Source organism: Canis lupus, chromosome 30, assembly GCF_003254725.2.
Source record: "Canis lupus dingo isolate Sandy chromosome 30, ASM325472v2, whole genome shotgun sequence".
Taxonomy (NCBI): Eukaryota; Metazoa; Chordata; class Mammalia; order Carnivora; family Canidae; genus Canis; species Canis lupus.
In genome coordinates, this window is record NC_064272.1 from 7683982 (window position 1) to 7690194 (window position 6213).

The window sequence follows — 6213 nt, forward strand, 5'->3', positions numbered from 1 at the left end:
GATCCTGGAGGGAGGGGTCTGGGCCAGACAGAGCAGTGGGGGTCCAGGGAAGAGTGAGCAGGGCAGGGGGCCCGGGAGCATTAGCATGGGGTCGGGTGCAGTGGAGATGGGGTGGCGGGCTGGGGGCCCAGACAGCATCAGAGACTCAGGCCTACGGGTCTTCATGAATGTGGGGAGCAGGCCAGGTTTGCCCACATGCACCCAGGGGGCTCTCTCCTCTGGGCAGGCAGGGAGGCTGGAATGCTGGCACAGGACGGGCAGGCTCTGTCCCCTACTTGACACTCATCTCAGGGGCCTCCCGAGGAGGGAAGGTGTGCATGGGCTCATACCCTCTAGGCACAGGGAAAAAGTCTGTCATGGTTTTGAGGGGTAGAAAGAAGGATGGAGGGATCCCTGGGTGGCTCAGCGATTGAGTGCCTGCCTTCGGCTCAGGGCATGATCCCGGGGTCCTGGGATGGAGTCCCACATTGGGCTCCCTGAATGGAGCCTGCTTCTCCCTCTGCCTGTGTCTCTGCCTCTCTCTGTGTCTGTCATGAATAAAAAAATAAAATCTTTAAACAAAAAAAAAAAAAGGAAAGGAGGAAGGAAGGAAGGAAGGAAGGAAGGAAGCCTAACAGGAGGCAGAGGGATTGATGAGAGCTGGCCTATCCCACCGAGAAGAGGGAAGGGCCTTTGGCACAGCCAGGGGTGGCATGCCCCTTCTCCAGCCTGGCAGCTTCAAGACAGGAAAGAATAACCTGGGTGGAAGAGAACATGTTGAAATGCCTGGGATACTATGGTCCCAGCAGGGAAAAGGAAACAGCTCTGGGTGGAGGGAAAAGCAGGGTGACCAACTGTCCTGGCTTGCCTGGCCTGGTCTCGTTTTAGCACCCAAAGTCCTGAGTCCAGAACACCCCTCCATCCCAGGCAAACTTGAATATTTGCTCATCTTAGAGGAAGAAGTATTGCAAGAAGCTGGAGCAGAGAGGTAATTTCTCAAGAGCCCCTCAGTAAAATACTCAGTGATGCCAGAAGCCAAAAATGGTGATGTGTCCGGCGGGAAGGTCCAAGTGTGAGCAAGGGCAGGAATGGTGCGGCCATGGAGTCCACAGGTCATCGGTGCTGATACTAACAATAATAAGAACACTGTGTTTGGGCACGCGGTTGGCTCAGTTGGTTAAGCATCAAACTTTTAATTTTAGCTCAGGTCATGACCAAGCCCTGTGTTGGGCTCTGCACTGGGTGTGGAGCCTGCTTAGGATTCTCTCTTTCCCCCTCTCTCTGCACCCCCTCCAAGCACAATCACACATGTAGGGGAAGGGGCATGTGCTTGCTCGTGTTCTCTCTTAAAAAAAAAAAAAAGACACATGAACTTATATACAACCCTGGCAAAGGCCTCACACCTGTGATATCATTTGATCTCGTCAACTTTGAAATCTGTGAAATAACTAGAGCAGGTGTTGTTAGCTTCTTTTTGGAGATCAGGGTCAGTGACCAGCCCCAGAGTCTCTGTGGTGGGGTGGGGGTGGGGGTCTCCTCCCCACTGCACCTGCACTGCATCACTGAGGCTGATGCCCAGCCCTGCACACTCTCTCTGGTGCATGCCCAGCACCAGCCACCTTTGCCCTGTTGCCCTGAGAAACCTGTCCACACAAACGGTGTAAAGATGCCTGGCTCTCCTGCTTCCCTCTCTACCCACAGGGAAGCCCAGGAGCAGGGCACCTTGCTGGCTCTGCTGCCAGGGATTCTGGGTCACAGCAAGTGACATCCTGCCTTCTCGGCCTTCACTGACAGCACCCTCCCTGAGACCCTCCACCCACAACCTACTGCTAAGGGAGATTCCCTTCCTCCATTCTCCTCCCTGAGCCCAGCTGCTACCCCCAGAAATGTCTCCTCTTGCTCCTCAGAGTCCTTTCTTCTCCACTTGTAACTTTCTGGCAGGGAAGATCACCTCTCTCAGCCAGACAGTAAGGCCAAGCACTCGGTGAACATTCACCCTCTCTAAGGGATCATACCCAAGGGAAGAGGGGACACACTCATGGTTGAGGCTCTGCTCACCCACATATTAGGGTTGGGCAGGAGAGAATCCATGCACATTATACTCTGCTATAAATTCACCCTGCCATGGCCACCACCGCTATGGGCCTCCCCACCTGCTACAGGCCTCCTGCACCCCCTGCTCTGGCCACTCTGACAATCCTAGGTTCTCTGTCCATCCCATCAAGACAGGTCCACCACCTTCTTCTGCCCACAGCCTCCCACAGCCTGCCTTTAGGACTTGGATCTGATCTCAGACCCTGACTCCGGAGATGTTGAGAACAGAATCTGGAGCCCAGGGCTCTGGGCCCCCTCTGCACTCCTCAGCCCTTGCAACCCCATGGCGGGGGGGGGGGGGTCCCTGAGGATACAGGCCTTCTCCTTTCACCTTCCTGCCAAAGGCTGGGGGGGTGGGGGTCATACCATCAGGGTCCCCGAATGGGAAAAGGTGGATTCCCAGAAGAATAGGGCTTACAGGGCTATGGAGGCGGGAGCATGGGTGGATGCAGGCAGTGCCATTCCCTCATGGGCTGGAGGGTGGGACACTGCAGGCACTACAACTCTGTCAACTTCCTGGGACTCCCTGCCCTCTGTGCCCTGGCGCCCTGAAGGCGCACAATTGTGCGCGTGATAGATTAATAACCCCCCACCTTCTCAAAGCCCTTTGCCCATGATGCTACCAGAGCAGGCTGGAATTTCTCTGAAGAGCATTCCAGAAAAGCAGGGAGAAGAGGCCCAGGCTTTGGATCAGGCGGTCCTGAATGGGCCTAACTATACATTGCCTGGGTGACTTCAGGCAAGTTTCTTAATTTCTCTGAGTCCTGGCTTTTTTTTTAATCTCATAAAAGAGGGGGAAATAAGAACACCTTTCTCCAGGAGCTGATATGAGATCATTGATAGTGTAAAGGCACCTGACACAGAAATATTTTCCTTTCTTGTCCACGATAGAAATAAAGGAGAATCACTTTTTCCTTCTCTCCATTTTCCAAATCAGTTTCTTTTTTTTATTTTTAAGATTTCTTTATGTGAGAAAGAAGCTCCTGAGCAAGTGAGGGAGGGCTGGGGGGGAGGGGCAGAGGCAGAGGGAGAAAATCTCAGATTCCCCAATGAGTACAGAGCCCACCAACATGGGGGCTTGATCTCATGACCCTGAGATCACCCTGAGATTGTGAACAGAGTTGAAATCAAGAGTAACCCATTGAGCCACCCAGGCACGCCTCAAATCATTTTCTTTCTTTTTTTTTTTTTTAAATAAGATTTTATTTACTTACTTGACAAAAAGAGCGTGTACACAGGGCAGGGAGTGCAGAGGGAGAGGGAGAAGCAGGCTCCCCACTGAGCAGGGAGCCTGATGTGGGGCTGGATCCCAGGACCCCAGAATCATGACCCGAGCTGAAGGCACTTAACCAATTTAACACTTAACCAACTAAACCACCCAGGCGCCCCTCAAATCATTTTCTGGTCTGGTTATGTTACTTCTGTTTTTACAGCTCTTAACAGAGACCAAATTGACATATCATAAACTGCACAAATAGTGCAATTTATTACATGCCATGTGTATACTCCATGAAACCATCACCACAATCAAGATAACGAATATACTCATCAAAACCCAGAGTGTCCTCGTGTCTCTTCTAATGGCTTCTTCTAGCTCCTCCCAATTCCTACCACATTATCCCCATGCAACCACTGATCTGATGTTGTTAGTTCACATTAACTAGAATTTTACATTTTAGAACTTTCTAGACATAATTATACACGGTATATTCCTTTTTTTAGAAGACTTTATTTATTTATTCATAGAGACAGAGAGAGAGAGAGGCAGAGACACAGGCAGAGGGAAAAAGCAGGCTCCATGCACCGGGAGCCCGACGTGGGACTCGATCCCGGGTCTCCAGGATCGCGCCCTGGGCCAAAGGCAGGCGCCAAACCGCTGCGCCACCCAGGGATCCCCTTTTCTTTCTTTTTAAATCGGACATGTTACTTTTTAAAAATGAATGTAATGCAGTTCAGGTGCAGCCAGCCCAGCCAGGCTCTTTATCGGGAGGCCTGGAGACAGCAGGCTTCAGTTTTGCCAGCACTGGGAGCCCAACGGTTGCCTGCGAGGCTTGGGACCCTCCTTGGTTTTATGGCACCTCCTTCCTAGCCGGTTGGGGTAAAGGGTTGTTCCCCCTTCCCCCAAACCTGCTCCCTGCCCCTCACCCCCACACATCCTGCTTCCAGCTGCATTTTGCCCAGATAAAGGTTAGCCCATCCCCCCTGTTCCTCCACACCCTCTGCCCATGCCCCTCCCGGTGTACCCATCTCGCCCCTCCCCACCCTATACAAATACACCTGAGGGCAGACAGAGACTCCAACTTCTTCGGCTCCTTGCTCTGTGCTCTCAGGTAAGGCTCTGCTGCCAGGCCCGGGGACAGGGGCTCTCTGCAGGTGTGTTGTAGGTGTGTGTGGTTGTGCTTTCTCTATGTGTGCATGTGTACTGAATTCGAATCTATGCCTCTGTTTCTGCTTGTGTGGGTGTCATCCACCTGTGTGTGTTGCTTGAGCCTCTCATGAGCACGGTGTGGGTCTAAGTGCCATGTGCCCGTGGATCTGCACACGCACCTGCCCGCCTGCCCTGCCACCACTGCAGGCCATGCCCCGGTGCCTCTGCCAGGCCAGGCAGAGGGGCTCCCTGAGGGCCAAAGGGATCCAGGTGCGCAGGATCCTCTTCAGAGGGACCTTCACGCCAGCTCCTGCCCTTCAAGCGCCTTGGCCCGAATTGGGGAGAGAAAGTCCAAGGCTCGTCTTGTTTTTCCTAATTGAGATTTAATTGACAGAACATAATATTAGTTTCAGGTGTCCAGCAGTTTATACCTTTTGACCCCCCTGCACCCATTTTGCACCTCCACCCACCATCACCCTCTCCAGCCACCTGCCACTGGTCAGTTTTCTGTGTGTATGAGCTTGGGGACTTTTGAGGGGTTTTTGTTTGTTTTAGGGTTGTTTGTTTTTGTTTTTTGTTTTTTTTTTAGATTCCACTTATAAGTGAGATCATATGGTATTTGTCTTTCTCTGATTTTCTTTGAATAAATACCCAGAAGTGGAACTGCTGGATCATGTGGTAGTTCTATTTTTAATTTTTGGAGGAACCTCCCTACTGTTTGCCGTAGTGGCTGCACCAGTTCACATTTCTACCAATAGTACATGATGGTTTCCTTCTCTCCACATCCTCACCAACACTGGTTATTTCTTTTTGAGAACAGCCATTCTGACAGGTGTTAAGTGACAACCTCATCATGATTTTGATTTGCATTTCCCTGATAATGAGGGTTGTTGAGCATCTTTTCATGTACCTGTTGGCTATCTGTATGCCTTTCTTGAAAAAATGTCTACTCAGATCTGCTCATTTTTTAACTGGCTTGGATTTTTCCTCCTTCTTCCAACTTAACCAGGCTTAAGCTTTTCTTTATCACCCCCTTCCCTAACCCCAGCCTCAAGGATCTCTTCCAGACTCATTGCTCACTAGGGGAAAGATCAGGGGCCAGGAAGGACCATTGGCATAGCTCAGAGGCTGACCTCAGCTGAACATTTGTGGTACAAATAGAAGCCAACAAAAATGGGTGACTCAAGAGGTGCAAGGGGTTGAGTCTGTTGTATTAGGGATGTGTGTGTGTATGATCATTTGTGCTTGCACATTCAACAACCACGTGAGTGCCAGGGAGCCCTGATGTCAGGCATTTAGTCCTTTTGTCATATACTATAGTCTGACTTAGGAGTCAGAAAAAAAACGAATGTATTATATGTGCACAGGGTCCATTCTGGGTTGTTCATTGTGACCTATGTGCCAGCCCCAAGCAAGACAAAGCCAGCCTTGGCACCAAGGCACATCAGCAGCTCCATCCAATGAGAGTACACTTGTTGGAGAATGGCAAACTGGCTCAGGCCCCAAGCCTCCCACCAAGTTCCAACTCTAGTGGGAGGAGGTAGGAACAGGCAGCTAGGGCCCTGGAAGGCTTTCAGTTCACTTGTGCTGAATCCCCCAGAGGCCCTTACAACCCCAACCTGCTCTTCTCTGTTCTGGGTACACTGTTCTCTCCAAGGCTCCCTTCCCTCCTTTATCCCAGGTGTCTACACAGGGATAAGAATCTATAGGGACTGGGTACCATGGTCTGGCACGTGGTAGGCATATGTGAATAATTAACATGACCGACGTTG